The sequence below is a fragment of the Anomaloglossus baeobatrachus genome, chromosome 5 (assembly GCF_048569485.1).
Source record: "Anomaloglossus baeobatrachus isolate aAnoBae1 chromosome 5, aAnoBae1.hap1, whole genome shotgun sequence".
Classification (NCBI taxonomy): domain Eukaryota; kingdom Metazoa; phylum Chordata; class Amphibia; order Anura; family Aromobatidae; genus Anomaloglossus; species Anomaloglossus baeobatrachus.
The window spans coordinates 68,836,979-68,850,350 of NC_134357.1; the positions used below are offsets into that span (position 1 = coordinate 68,836,979).

Below are 13,372 nucleotides of genomic sequence, written 5' to 3' on the forward strand. Positions count from 1 at the left end.
TGTGGTTGGAGTCCCCGTGCTGTGTTTCTAAAAGAACCAAGATGAACAAGTCATGGCTCTCAGAGGACTTTTCTTCCCCTGGGTCAGCCAGGGGACGGGAAAGGCACGCGTATTTTTGAGAGTGCTTCATGCAAAGCATCTTTTTCTTTTTAAAAGGGGGCTCAACCAATGCCAGTCAAGTGGGGTGTGTGTGGCCCAGTTAGTGGAAACGAGGGAGACTGTGGTTGGAGTCCCCTCGCTGTGTTTCTAAAAGAACCAAGATGAACAAGTCATGGCTCTCAGAGGACTTTTCTTCCCCTGGGTCAGCCAGGGGACGGGAAAGGCATGCATATTTTTGAGAGTGCTTCATGCAAAGCATCTTTTTCTTTATCAAAAGGGGGCTCAACCGATGCCAGGCAAGTGGGGTGTGTGTGGGCCAGTTAGTGGAAACGAGGGAGACTGTGGTTGGAGTCCCCGCGCTGTGTTTCTAAAGAACCAAGATGAACAAGTCATGGCTCTCAGAGGACTTTTCTTCCCCTGGGTCAGCCAGGGGACGGGAAAGGCACGCGTATTTTTGAGAGTGCTTCATGCAAAGCATCTTTTTCTTTTTTAAAAGGGGGCTCAACCGATGCCAGGCAAGTGGGGTGTGTGTGGCCCAGTTAGTGGAAACGAGGGAGACTGTGGTTGGAGTCCCCTCGCTGTGTTTCTAAAAGAACCAAGATGAACAAGTCATGGCTCTCAAAGGACTTTTCTTCCCCTGGGTCAGCCAGGGGACGGGAAAGGCACGCGTATTTTTGAGAGTGCTTCATGCAAAGCATCTTTTTCTTTTTCAAAAGGGGGCTCAACCGATGCCAGGCAAGTGGGGTGTGTGTGGCCCAGTTAGTGGAAACGAGGGAGACTGTGGTTGGAGTCCCCGCGCTGTGTTTCTAAAAGAACCAAGATGAACAAGTCATGGCTCTCAGAGGACTTTTCTTCCCCTGGGTCAGCCAGGGGACGGGAAAGGCACGCGTATTTTTGAGAGTGCTTCATGCAAAGCATCTTTTTCTTTTTAAAAGGGGGCTCAACCGATGCCAGTCAAGTGGGGTGTGTGTGGCCCAGTTAGTGGAAACGAGGGAGACTGTGGTTGGAGTCCCCTAGCTGTGTTTCTAAAAGAACCAAGATGAAAAAGTCATGGCTCTCAGAGGACTTTTCTTCCCCGGGGTCAGCCAGGGGACGGGAAAGGCACGCGTATTTTTGAGAGTGCTTCATGCAAAGCATCTTTTTCTTTTTCAAAAGGGGGCTCAACCGATGCCAGGCAAGTGGGGTGTGTGTGGCCCAGTTAGTGGAAACGAGGGAGACTGTGGTTGGAGTCCACGCGCTGTGTTTCTAAAAGAACCAAGATTAACAAGTCATGGCTCTCAGAGGACTTTTCTTCCCCTGGGTCAGCCAGGGGACGGGAAAGGCACGCGTATTTTTGAGAGTGCTTCATGCAAAGCATCTTTTTCTTTTTAAAAGGGGGCTCAACCGACGCCAATCAAGTGGGGTGTGTGTGGCCCAGTTAGTGGAAACGAGGGAGACTGTGGTTGGAGTCCCCGTGCTGTGTTTCTAAAAGAACCAAGATGAACAAGTCATAGCTCTCAGAGGACTTTTCTTCCCCTGGGTCAGCCAGGGGACGGGAAAGGCACGCGTATTTTTGAGAGTGCTTCATGCAAAGCATCTTTTTCTTTTTAAAAGGGGGCTCAACCAATGCCAGTCAAGTGGGGTGTGTGTGGCCCAGTTAGTGGAAACGAGGGAGACTGTGGTTGGAGTCCCCTCGCTGTGTTTCTAAAAGAACCAAGATGAACAAGTCATGGCTCTCAGAGGACTTTTCTTCCCCTGGGTCAGCCAGGGGACGGGAAAGGCATGCTTATTTTTGAGAGTGCTTCATGCAAAGCATCTTTTTCTTTATCAAAAGGGGGCTCAACCGATGCCAGGCAAGTGGGGTGTGTGTGGGCCAGTTAGTGGAAACGAGGGAGACTGTGGTTGGAGTCCCCGCGCTGTGTTTCTAAAGAACCAAGATGAACAAGTCATGGCTCTCAGAGGACTTTTCTTCCCCTGGGTCAGCCAGGGGACGGGAAAGGCACGCGTATTTTTGAGAGTGCTTCATGCAAAGCATCTTTTTCTTTTTTAAAAGGGGGCTCAACCGATGCCAGGCAAGTGGGGTGTGTGTGGCCCAGTTAGTGGAAACGAGGGAGACTGTGGTTGGAGTCCCCTCGCTGTGTTTCTAAAAGAACCAAGATGAACAAGTCATGGCTCTCAAAGGACTTTTCTTCCCCTGGGTCAGCCAGGGGACGGGAAAGGCACGCGTATTTTTGAGAGTGCTTCATGCAAAGCATCTTTTTCTTTTTCAAAAGGGGGCTCAACCGATGCCAGGCAAGTGGGGTGTGTGTGGCCCAGTTAGTGGAAACGAGGGAGACTGTGGTTGGAGTCCCCTCGCTGTGTTTCTAAAAGAACCAAGATGAACAAGTCATGGCTCTCAGAGGACTTTTCTTCCCCTGGGTCAGCCAGGAGACGGGAAAGGTACTCGTATTTTTGAGAGTGCTTCATGCAAAGCATCATTTTCTTTTTCAAAAGGGGGCTCAACCGATGCCAGGCAAGTGGGGTGTGTGTGGCCCAGTTAGTGGAAACGAGGGAGACTGTGGTTGGAGTCCCCGCGCTGTGTTTCTAAAAGAACCAAGATGAAAAAGTCATGGCTCTCAGAGGACTTTTCTTCCCCTGGGTCAGCCAGGGGACGGGAAAGGCACGCGTATTTTTGAGAGTGCTTCATGCAAAGCATCTTTTTCTTTTTCAAAAGGGGGCTAAACCGATGCCAGGCAAGTGGGGTGTGTGTAGCCCATTAAGTGGAAACGAGGGAGACTGTGGTTGGAGTCCCCGCGCTGTGTTTCTAAAAGAACCAAGATGAACAAGTCATGGCTCTCAGAGGACTTTTCTTCCCCTGGGTCAGCCAGGGGACGGGAAAGGCACGCGTATTTTTGAGAGTGCTTCATGCAAAGCATCTTTTTCTTTTTAAAAGGGGGCTCAACCGATGCCAGTCAAGTGGGGTGTGTGTGGCCCAGTTAGTGGAAACGAGGGAGACTGTGGTTGGAGTCCCCGCGCTGTGTTTCTAAAAGAACCAAGATGAACAAGTCATGGCTCTCAGAGGACTTTTCTTCCCCTGGGTCAGCCAGGGGACGGGAAAGGCACGCGTATTTTTGAGAGTGCTTCATGCAAAGCATCTTTTTCTTTTTCAAAAGGGGGCTCAACCGATGCCAGGCAAGTGGGGTGTGTGTGGCCCAGTTAGTGGAAACGAGGGAGACTGTGGTTGGAGTCCCCGCGCTGTGTTTCTAAAAGAACCAAGATGAACAAGTCATGGCTCTCAGGGGACTTTTCTTCCCCTGGGTCAGCCAGGGGACGGGAAAGGCACGCGTATTTTTGAGAGTGCTTCATGCAAAGCATCTTTTTCTTTTTAAAAGGGGGCTCAACCGATGCCAGTCAAGTGGGGGGTGTGTGGCCCAGTTAGTGGAAACGAGGGAGACTGTGGTTGGAGTCCCGCGCTGTGTTTCTAAAAGAACCAAGATGAACAAGTCATGGCTCTCAGAGGACTTTTCTTCCCCTGGGTCAGCCAGGGGACGGGAAAGGCACGCGTATTTTTGAGAGTGCTTCATGCAAAGCATCTTTTTCTTTTTCAAAAGGGGGCTCAACCGATGCCAGGCAAGTGGGGTGTGTGTGGCCCAGTTAGTGGAAACGAGGGAGACTGTGGTTGGAGTCCCCGCGCTGTGTTTCTAAAAGAACCAAGATGAACAAGTCATGGCTCTCAGAGGACTTTTCTTCCCCTGGGTCAGCCAGGGGACGGGAAAGGCACGCGTATTTTTGAGAGTGCTTCATGCAAAGCATCTTTTTCTTTTTTAAAAGGGGGCTCAACCGATGCCAGGCAAGTGGGGTGTGTGTGGCCCAGTTAGTGGAAACGAGGGAGACTGTGGTTGGAGTCCCCTCGCTGTGTTTCTAAAAGAACCAAGATGAACAAGTCATGCTTCTCAAAGGACTTTTCTTCCCCTGGGTCAGCCAGGGGATGGGAAAGGCACGCGTATTTTTGAGAGTGCTTCATGCAAAACATCTTTTTCTTTTTCAAAAGGGGGCTCAACCAATGCCAGGCAAGTGGGGTGTGTGTGGCCCAGTTAGTGGAAACGAGGGAGACTGTGGTTGGAGTCCCCTCGCTGTGTTTCTAAAAGAACCAAGATGAACAAGTCATGGCTCTCAGAGGACTTTTCTTCCCCTGGGTCAGCCATTGAACGGGAAAGGCACGCGTATTTTTGAGAGTGCTTCATGCAAAGCATCATTTTCTTTTTCAAAAGGGGTCTCAACCGATGCCAGGCAAGTGGGGTGTGTGTGGCCCAGTTAGTGGAAACGAGGGAGACTGTGGTTGGAGTCCCCGCGCTGTGTTTCTAAAAGAACCAAGATGAACAAGTCATGGCTCTCAGAGGACTTTTCTTCCCCTGGGTCAGCCAGGGGACGGGAAAGGCACGCGTATTTTTGAGAGTGCTTCATGCAAAGCATCTTTTTCTTTTTCAAAAGGGGGCTCAACTGATGCCAGGCAAGTGGGGTGTGTGTGGCCCAGTTAGTGGAAACGAGGGAGACTGTGGTTGGAGTCCCCTCGCTGTGTTTTACTTGCTTTTAGAAGGGCATGACATGGCTTAGAGGTTGACTTTCAGCATCTGGAAACTGTTGGCTACCAAAATGCTGCCTTTCCAACCTTTTTAACCGAGGATTTTCGAGACCTTATGCTCATCGCAGTGCCCCAAGAGCCGATGCCCAGGCGCCACTCCTTCTCCAACAAAGGCGTGCACGCGCTACATCAGCATGTCGCACTAAACATCACTGATTCCTTGAGAAACTCTTTGTGACAGGGTGCTTTTCACCACAGATAATTGGCCCAGTAAGCATGGACAGGGGTGTTACATGTCGCTGACTGGGCAATGGGTTACTGTGGGGAGAGATGGAGAAGGGTCTGCTGTACAAGTCTTGCCGTCCCCACGAGTTTTTTCAATCCTTCTTCTGTATGTAGAAGTTAATACACTGCTTCTGCCTCTTCAACCTCGTGTGGGTCCTCCACCTTGGCGCAAACCCTGTGTGGTCAGGCCACCCTTCCTTGTAACTGCGCACAAGGACTACCACACACCTCCTTATTATGCTGGCAGCAGAGCTCAATGCCATCAGGCGGTCAAAGTTTTACTTTGAAATGTATGGGAAATGTGAGTCACACCGCTGAGAAGTTGTGGAGGGTTAGCTCTGGAGACCGAGTTTCATCAATGGTTGTCTCCACTCAACCAGCAGCCAGGGAAGGCCGGGTGCGACAATGATGCAAACATGGGTGCGGCCCTTCGCTGTGACAATGTGACACACGTGCCTTGTGTGGTTCACGTGTTGAACATGGTTGTCCAGCAATTTTTAAAGCACTATCCTGGCCCACATGGCCTTCTGCAGAGAGCACGGTGTAACGCCTTCCTTGATCCACACACTCAGATGGGCTGTAAATGATAGGCTAGAGGGAAGCCACTCACCAAGCAGGACCCCTAGAACCCTGAAACCCTTTAACCCCTATACAGGGATTAGGAATTGCACAGGGCCCAAGGTGATTAATACCTGTGGAAGGCTGCAGTTCCAGAGAATAGTAGTCAGGCAGGGTCAAAACATTAATTGAGGAACAGGAACAGAATGGGACGGCCAGGACTTAATCAGAAAACAAGCAGAGGTGAAATGCGGATCGGCCAACAAGGTACATAAACAGCAAGCAGGAAAAGTAGTCAGGTAACAAGCACACAAAATCATAAAACTGAACTGGGGGTAAAAGTAACCAGAGGTCATAGCTATGTCTGGCAGTGGTCTGCAGACAGGAAGGGCATAAAAAAGGGTGTGGTGTCTTCCCATTGGTTGTAGCTGAATGATGGTATTTCATCTGTGAGATACCCACCAGCTACATTCAGCCAGAGATTCTGCATCTGTCAAGGTAATGCAGCCCAGTGGGTGAGCATAACCTGCGTCCACCTGCGCCGCTGGCATCGACTCCTCTCCCATCATCAGCACTATTCATGAAAGGAACACGTTGTCACCTGGCGACCGGAGTACAAATTGACGGAGCGGACTCCGTTGGTGACTTAACAGCCGTGTGCAGCAATGATGCAAACCTGGCTGCGGGCCATCGTCAGGGCAATGTGACACACGTGCCTTGTATGGCTCACGTGTTGAACCTAACTCTCCAGCAATTTTTAAAACACCATCACGGCCTACATGGCCTTGTGCAGCGTGCACGCTCGCTATGTGCTCACTTCCATCGTGCGCACACAGCAGCTCAACAACTTTCGTCGCTACAGAAGTCTTTAGGTCTGGTGGTTAAACGCCTGAAATGCGATGTGCCCACACGCAGGAATTTGAATCTGCACATGTTGCAGAGTTTGTGGCAGCACCGCCGAACCCTGCTGCAATACGTTATGACATATAGCCTGGGCTAACTTGATCCAGAGGTGGTGCAGATCACGCTGCTGGAGTGGTGTCAGATCAAGGACCTATGCACCCTGCTACACAGTTTACAAATGTCGACGAAGATGTTTAACACTGGCAATGTCATTCTCAGCGTGATAATTCTGGTCATATACATGATGGAGCACACTGTAATTATTATTCGGAGTCAGGTGTTGGGACAAGAGGAAGGGGAGGAAGTACAGGAGGAGTCATATGCGGAAGGGATAACAAGATCTACGAGGTCCAGATGGTCAGCGGCACCTATGGGGCAGTCATGGTGAGGGAGAGGGATTAACAAGGGCGCAAAGTATCAGCAAAAAGTGTTGAGGAAGGTGCAGGAGCCCATGAAGAAATGGAAGACGAACTGGCGATGGGCATGTAAGACTCAGCAGATGAGTGAGAGCTTGCTCACATTTCGGTTGTGCGAGGTTGTGGGGAGAGGGCAGAGGAAGGAGGCACGATTCTCACCTCTCTGCCACCAACACACCAAGGACTTGGTCCTCCTGGATGCACAAGACACATGAGCGCCTTCTTGCTGCACTACCTACAACATGACCCTCGGATTGTACGAATTCAAAGTAATCCAGAATACTGGGTTGCCACACTGTTAGATCCTCGGTACAAGACAAAATTTGGCAAAATAATTCCTGCCATAGAAATGGACGCACTAATACAGGAGTATCTGCAGAAGGTGGTACGCAATCTTAGATCTACTTTTCCACTAAACACCAGTGATGCACAGAGTGAATCTCAATGCTTTGTCATGGATAGGAGGAAATGGTCTTTTACTTGTCCACATCTGAGGGACCGAGGGCTGGCTGCTGTGCTGAGATGGCGTTGAGTACGGTGTCCCTGCAGAGTTGCACTTTTGGTCATATACCAAAATGAGTTGAAAAAGGACAGATGCTGGTGGAAAGGGGAACAGGTGTGTTGGAAAGGGGAAAAAAGTTTTGGTCCGTGGATTTGGTGGTTAAGCAACAGTAACATTTGCTGAAGAAACACCATCTGTTACAGTGGGACTGGCAGATTTGGATAAAGTGGTATATACTATGTTACCGCTATATAACGAAAATTAATAAGAAAAGAAAGAGAAAGGTATATATCCCCATCAGCAGTCAGTGTCCACCGTGCTCCCAGTTGGAAAAGGAGAGGTTGGCAACTGGAAGGTTTGGTGGAGGATACAGAGCTGTGTGGCTATGAAACTAATAGTAGCCTGAACCGAGTTAGACGTCATTCGGATCTGGAGACTGTGAGCCCTGTTAGCGTCACAGGGTCCACATGCCCACCCAGCCCAGGAACTCCCTGTTAACAACACAGGGGCCATTGAGTACGCTGACCGTGTGCGTAGGGGCACACCTGTGGACAGCAGGCGCATCAGCAGCAGCAGGCCTGTTAATGCCACTGGGCTGCACAAGCAGGACTGGTAGAACAGGAGCTGGTCTTAACCGTTCTGCATTACCAACTGTGGTGGTGGCCTGCATCGAAACCCTATCCTTGCCTACCTCTGGCCTAAAGCCGCAATGGGTTCAACACATGGAGGTGTGCTCTTTCGGAGCATAATAGAAGACTGCGCACCTCCTTGTTGGCTCCAGCCCCTTTTATAACCTGGGTCCGCCCCAAACCAGGGTGAACCACAATGCACCTCCTGGAGACAAAAGTAGAGTGACACGTCATGAGTGGCATAACTAGCGTCCTATTTGGAACCGCAACTTCAATGATGACCTCATGGCTGCCATGAGCCAAACACCTCACCAGTCATCGTCTGAGCATCAATAATGCGGTGACAAGTCATAGGGGTGGGCCTCTGCAAGCCATTTGGGAGGACACCTGATGCCCTGTGGTCTATATGGGACCCCCACATCAGGGGCAGGGCCAAAGAGTTCATTACCGGACCTAGTCTCTGATGCAGTAAGTGCCTGAGCATGCTCAGTAGCATGAAATACAGTCTCTGAAAAAAGACTATCAGCTTTAGCATGGTGTCTAGGCACAAAACAGGACTTAGACCCGGCACGGAATGCAAGCACCTGTGCAAAGAGGCTTTTCACACTTAGTGTGGGAGCATGCGCTGTATCCCGAAATGAAGACTTAGCGTCAGGAATAGCACAGTCAGGCTGAGCATACTCACTAGGCGAAACACTGTAATTAGGCTGCAGCTGGGGTAAATCGGCACACGCATGCGCATTAGCTGCCTCTCCACACTTAAGCCTGCTTTACACGGTACGACCGATTGTGCGATTTCACAATCGATCGTACCCGCCCCCGTCCTTTTTGCGTCACGGGCAAATCGCTGCCCGTGTCGCACAAAGTTACTAAACCCCGTCACACATACTTACCTCTCGTGCGACCTCGCTGTGGGCGGCGAACGTCCACTTCCTGGAGTGGGAGGGACGTTCGGCGTCACAGCGACGTCACACGGGCGCCGGCCAATAGAAGCGGAGGGGCGGAGATGAGCGGGACGTAAACATCCCGCCCACCTCCTTCCTTCCACATAGAGACGGCGGCGGCCACGGGAGGCAGGTGAGCTGCTCATCGTTCCCGTGGTGTCACACGGAGCGACGTGTGCTACCACGGAAACGATGGGCGACTAAAGTAAACGATATTATGGAACCTAACGAGCAGTACCCGACTCACGATTTGTGAGCGATACTGCGTCGCTAGGAGGTGTCACACAGGCCGGCATCGCCAGCGATGCCAGATGTGCGTCACAAAAACCGTGACCCCGACGATCTATCGCACGATAGATTGCCTGGTGTAAAGCAGGCTTTAGACGTGGAGGGGAAATTGCTCTTGGAGATGCTGTCTATGAACAGAAGGAAAAGCTAAAGGAAGCCTGACTTTCTATCCCTCCGAATTATCAAATGCAGCAATGAATTCCATGAGTTTGCTATAACATTAGCGTAGCAAAATGTGCATGAGGGTGTCATGTAGAGGTGCTATAAATAGCTTGGCACCAGTGGGGCACTAATGGAATACAACAGCCAGTTCTATGATGCCACTAAATGGCAGTATTTTTTGCTATCATTATAGCTTATTAAAAACAGAGCAGGAGGGTGTCATGCACAGGTGCTAGAAATAGCTTGGCACCAGTGGGGCACTAATGGAATACAACAGCCAGTTCTATGATGCCACTAAATGACAGTATTTTTTGCTATCATTATAGATTATTAAAAACAGAGCAGGAGGGTGTCCTGCCCAGGTGCTAGAAATAGCTTGGCACCAGTGGGGCACTAATGGAATACAACAGCCAGTTCTATGATGCCACTAAATGGCAGTATTTTTTGCTATCATTATAGCTTATTAAAAACAGAGCAGGAGGGTGTCCTGCACAGGTGCTAGAAATAGCTTTGCACCAGTGGGGCACTAATGGAATACAACAGCCAGTTCTATGATGCCACTAAATGGCAGTATTTTTTGCTATCATTATAGCTTATTAAAAACAGAGCAGGAGGGTGTCCTGCACAGGTGCTAGAAATAGCTTTGCACCAGTGGGGCACTAATGGAATACAACAGCCAGTTCTATGATGCCACTAAATGGCAGTATTTTTTGCTATCATTATAGCTTATTAAAAACAGAGCAGGAGGGTGTCCTGCACAGGTGCTGCACATAGATTTGCACCAGTGGGGCACTAATGGAGTACAACAGCCACTTCTTGTATGCCACTAGGTACACTGACTGTTTGCTAGTATAATGGCTTAGTTAAAAAAAGTTTGAGTGTGCAATGCAGGCAGAGGTGCAGCAAATATCTTTACAATAGTGTGAATAGACAAAAGTACAATAGCCACGTTTAAGATGCCACTAGGTACACTGACTGTTTGCTAGTATAATGGCTTAGTTAAAAAAAGTTTGAGTGTGCAATGCAGGCAGAGGTGCAGCAAATATCTTTACAATAGTGTGAATAGACAAAAGTACAATAGCCACGTTTAGGATGCCACTAGGTACACTGACTGTTTGCTAGTATAATGGCTTAGTTAAAAAAAGTTTGAGTGTGCAATGCAGGCAGAGGTGCAGCAAATATCTTTACAATAGTGTGAATAGACAAAAGTACAATAGCCACATTTAGGATGCCACTAGGTACACTGACTGTTTGCTACTATAATGGCTTAGTTAAAAAAAGTTTGAGTGTGCAATGCAGGCAGAGGTGCAGCAAATATCTTTACAATAGTGTGAATAGACAAAAGTACAATAGCCATGTTTAGGATGCCACTAGGTACACTGACTGTTTGCTAGTATAATGGCTTAGTTAAAAAGAGTTTGAGTGTGCAATGCAGGCAGAGGTGCTGCAAATATCTTTACAATAGTGTGAATAGACAAAAGTACAATAGCCACGTTTAGGATGCCACTAGGTACACTGACTGTTTGCTAGTATAATGGCTTAGTTAAAAAAAGTTTGAGTGTGCAATGCAGGCAGAGGTGCTGCAAATATCTTTACAATAGTGTGAATAGACAAAAGTCCAATAGCCACGTTTAGGATGCCACTAGGTACACTGACTGTTTGCTAGTATAATGGCTTAGTTAAAAAGAGTTTGAGTGTGCAATGCAGGCAGAGGTGCAGCAAATATCTTTACAATAGTGTGAATAGACAAAAGTCCAATAGCCACGTTTAGGATGCCACTAGGTACACTGACTGTTTGCTAGTATAATGGCTTAGTTAAAAAGAGTTTGAGTGTGTAATGCAGGCAGAGGGGCTGCAAATATCTTTACACTAGTGTGACTACACAAAAGTACAATAGCCACGTTTAGGATGCCACTAGGTACACTGACTGTTTGCTAGTATAATGGCTTAGTTAAAAAGAGTTTGAGTGTGCAATGCAGGCAGAGGTGCTGCAAATATCTTTGCAATAGTGTGACTAGACAAAAGTACAATAGCCACGTTTAGGATGCCACTAGGTACACTGACTGTTTGCTAGTATAATGGCTTAGTTAAAAAAAGTTTGAGTGTGCAATGCAGGCAGAGGTGCGTCAAATATCTTTGCAATAGTGTGACTAGACAAAAGTACAATAGCCACGTTTAGGATGCCACTAGGTACACTGACTGTTTGCTAGCATAATGGCTTAGTTAAAAAGAGTTGGAGTGTGCAGAGGACAGGAGGGTACAGTGCCAGGATTGTGGGGCTCTGGGTAGAGGAATGGAAGCCTGCCTTTCTATTCTCTCCTAATGGTGAAATGCAGCGACGAAATCCCTGACCTTGGCTACACAGACGCTGTCTCTGTTTTCAGGACCTGTCACCTATGGCTCTGACCCTACCGGTTTGAGCCCTTAAAAGGACTGATAAAAAGTGCTCTCCCTAAGCTGCCTAACGCTGTGTATGGAGCGCATACAGCTGTATCGGCGATAGGACAAAGGACGGAGCTGCGACAGTGATGTCTAACACCAAAGACGCAGAAGAGATAATGGCGTCCTGGAGGAAAATGTCCGGTTTTATAATGCAGGGACATGTGACATGGACATCCTATCACACATGCCGTTGCTTCTCTGGCTAAAAGTCCACTTAGCTGTGTGTGTGTCTGGGATTGGCTGACATGCTGGCCCGCCCCACAAGACGCGCGCGCTTAGGGAGGGAAGACAAGGAAAAAAAAAAATGGCGATTATACAAACAGCAGTGATCTGAAGGCGCTGTTCCTGCACACTATACACTGAAATGTCATAATAGTGTGATTCACAGAGTGACTTACACTATTACAGCGGAAACCAAGCTAAGAATTAGCTGTTTTTTTGCTGCTAGAACCATTCTCGAACGTTTCTAGAACTATCGAGCTTTTGCAAAAAGCTCGAGTTCTAGTTCGATCTAGAACAGGCCCCAAAATCACTCGAGCCTAGAAATGGAGAACCTCGAACCGCGAACCGCGCTCAACTCTAGTAATGATGTAATCAAAAACATTTCACAACACATTTTTTGGTTATTTTTCTGTTCTTAATTCTTGGGAAAATTAAACATTAGAGGCCACAGTAACAATTTGCTGTTTTTCAATTTGACGCCCCAATGTTGTAAACATCTGTGAATCACCTATGTGTTCAATATGCTCAACACACACCTCAATGATTTCCGTCTGTGGTGTAGTTTTAAAGATTGGTCACTTCTAATCTTGTCGTCTGTTTTGGTTCCCTAGAGACTCCACGAATTCAACTTGCTGTCTGCAGTCTTTCAGTCTATTACATCCAAAATTATCCTCTAAAAAACAAAAATTGCATTTCCTTTACTAGCCCTGCTTTGCGCCCAAACAGTAGTTTTTGACCACAAATTCAGTATTAACGGACTCAAGATAAATTGCACAAAAAATTATGAGGTCCCTTTTCTCCTTCCACTCTTGAAAAAATGTAAAATATAGGACTAAAGTAACATTTTTGTGGAAATAACAAATTTTTTCTTTTCACTTCTTCATTTTAATTCCTTGAAGCGCCTGAAGGGATAACTACCTTTTTAAATGTGTTTTTGAGTACTTTCAAAAGTCAGTTAATAAAAATGGGGTCACTTTTAGGCTTTTTTTTTTAAATGTAGGTCGTTAAAAGTCATTTTAAATTTGAAGTGGTCCAGACTCCGTAATAAAACATTTTTTGTAACGTTTGTGGCAAAAATAAAAACGTTACTGTTAAAAATTGAACCCCACTACATGTTTAACAAAAAAATGCAATTCAAAAATGATGCTAATGTAAATTATATATTTGTCAAATGACCCATACTAATTATTTTAAATGGTATGGAATTAAAATGTGAATTTTTGGCACACCGAGATGCCAAGACTGGACACAGAGTTTCACACATATCTATAGCGTATAAAAGTGGAAGTATAAAAGTGGTTCAATATAAGAAATAAAAATAGCAGCACTCACTGTCTCAAGAGTTAAATTTATTGTGGCAAAAAAGTAGAATGAAAAAGGCG

General features: G+C 47.5%; 1 protein-coding gene across 1 annotated transcript in view; it reads left to right on the forward strand.

Moving 5' to 3' along the window:
- LOC142312631 (scavenger receptor cysteine-rich domain-containing protein DMBT1-like) overlaps positions 1-13,372 on the forward strand; it is a 660,637-nt gene that overhangs the window by 623,983 nt on the left and 23,282 nt on the right. The gene's annotated exons all lie outside the window — the stretch shown is intronic.